Source organism: Penaeus vannamei, chromosome 28 (assembly GCF_042767895.1).
Source record: "Penaeus vannamei isolate JL-2024 chromosome 28, ASM4276789v1, whole genome shotgun sequence".
In the NCBI taxonomy this organism is placed as follows: domain Eukaryota; kingdom Metazoa; phylum Arthropoda; class Malacostraca; order Decapoda; family Penaeidae; genus Penaeus; species Penaeus vannamei.
In genome coordinates this window covers 8,664,417-8,666,916 of record NC_091576.1, presented here as the reverse complement: position 1 = coordinate 8,666,916, position 2,500 = coordinate 8,664,417, and the positions used below count along the sequence as shown (strand labels likewise).

The window sequence follows — 2,500 nt, the reverse complement described above, 5'->3', positions numbered from 1 at the left end:
TTATAACAGAAGAAATTAAACCCAAGTGATTTGTGGAATTCATGTTGCTAGGGTTCGGGTCAGGCTATTAAGAGCAAGATGCCATTATCACGCAGTTCCTGTTCTCTGCAAATTGCTCTATAATTCCAAATTCGCAGCGAGGTAAAGTGCGGCTGCCTTTTCTGCGTCTCGTGTTGCGTCATAACGCTCGCCGTCGAAGTCGAGGTAATGGCGAAGCTCTCGGGAGGAGGGAGATAACGGGAAAATTGGATCGCAAGAACCTTTATGAAGGGAGTCGTGTTGGACAAGAGAGAGAGAGAGAGAGAGAGGGAGGGAGGGAGGGAGAGAGAGAGAGAGAGAGAGAGAGAGGGAGGGAGGGAGGGAGGAGAGGGAGGGAGTGGAGAGAGAGAGAGAGAGAGGGAGGGAGGGAGGAGGGAGAGAGAGAGAGGAAGGGGGGGGGGGTGTCATTATTATTATCACCCTTATCATTATTATCATCATTGCGACTTCTATTACGGATGCTAATGATATAATTATCTTTTGCATTGCCATCAATATTGCTATTATTATTAATAGAATCATCACTATTATAAACATTATCATATATACAGATATTATAAATATTGTCATTATCATCACTATTACTATTATTTTTATAATCCTTATTATTAGTAGTATCGTTATTGTTATTATTATTATTATTATTATCATTACTTTTATCATAAGTATCATCATTACTATTACTTTTACCGTTATTAAGATTATAACTATTATTAATATTTTTATTATAATTATTACTATTGTTGTACATTTTTATTATTTTCATGATCATCATCATTATTGCTGTTAATATTACCATCATCGGCATTTCTGTTATTATGTTCATAACTATAATTACTATGATCATTATCATTATTATTACTCTTAGCATTAGCATTACTATTACCATCATTATTATTATCATTATTATTACTACTATATCTAATACTGCTCCCACTACTTCTTCTAATACTTCTACTACTATTATCATTACTATGATTATTGTCATTATCGTCATTATTATTGTTATTGTTGTTGTTCTTTTTGTTGTTATTTTTACTAACATTATGATTATTATGATTATTATTTTTGTTATTATAGTTATTACCATTATCATGATCATAATAGCTATGATTATTATTACTGATATTATTGGTTTCTAGTATTATAATTATCATTATAATTAATATTATCATCAATATTATTAATATTATTGTTACTAATCTTAAACTTTCTTACTCTTAATCATTTTTATTATCTTATTATCTTTATCATTTTTGTCATCATTATCAATATTCTTAATATCATTATTATCATCATCATTATCATTATTTCATCAATATTATGATTGGTATCATATCATATTACCATTATCATCCTGACTATCATTCTTAATGTCATTATTTTCATTGTTACTATTATTATTAATTTCATCATCATCGCTGTTATCATCCTTATCATCATAATTATTTACTAATTTCATTTTATTCTTATTCATCATCACCATTGCAATTCTTATTATTATAGCTTTTAATATTATCAATATCATCGTTTATATTATTGTTATAATCATCACTATCATTGTTATTATTTTCAACAATATTACTGTTATTGCCATCATCGATATGAAAACTATTGTAACCATTATATTTCTGTATCTATTATTGTTTGATTATAATAAAAATAGTAACAATACTAAACAAATTATGACGATAATAATGATATTGGCGATAACAATAGTATCAAAGATAGTAATAGCAATAGTAACAATGATGATAACTTAATTTCGTCATAATTGTTACTATTATTCCGATTATTGTCATTATAATCTCCATTGTCAATATCATATTCATTGTCATCATTATTACCTTCAACATTTTGATTACCTTTATTAGTATAATCCTTGCAAGGAATTTACTCTGTTCATTTGCCAAAAGTGTTTAGCTCAACGACTATCTCTTTTTTGACGTCATTACACTAATGCATTAAAGGAAAGTGGGTTTTATCTTATTACATAATATCGTGTCGTATGTTATATTTTAAAATTATAAGATTTCATTTACTGTTATATTATAACTTATGCTCTCCTACTGTATATTTGTATATCATATTGCAGTATACTAAACCATTGTATTTTCGGAAAAAAAAACTATTTTTCCATTTTCCTTTTTACAAATAACAATTAAAATTGTTGAACGTTTTGTACAAATTCAAAATAAATCTATTAAATGCACGAGATTTCAGATTAAACTCAGAATATTCTACTTTTGATGCTTGTGCTGATTTTGTCATTTCCACGTCCTATTTTACAGTCTAAGTCAATCTCTCTCATTTTCTTCCTAAATCATTGTCTCTCTCGCTCGCTCACAGTCTCTCAACTTTTTTTTCTCAATCACTCTCCCTCTCAATGAGAGTGGGAAGCTGCCATCGAGGTCACGCCCTTTAACCGCCGCCGTCTGACTTAGCCATGCCCCCTTTGCTC

At 29.4% G+C, this 2,500-nt stretch overlaps 1 protein-coding gene across 1 annotated transcript in view; it reads right to left on the bottom strand.

The window, feature by feature from the left end:
• Positions 1-2,500, bottom strand: part of LOC138866998 (hemicentin-2-like) — a 119,452-nt gene that overhangs the window by 63,075 nt on the left and 53,877 nt on the right. The window lies entirely within an intron of this gene.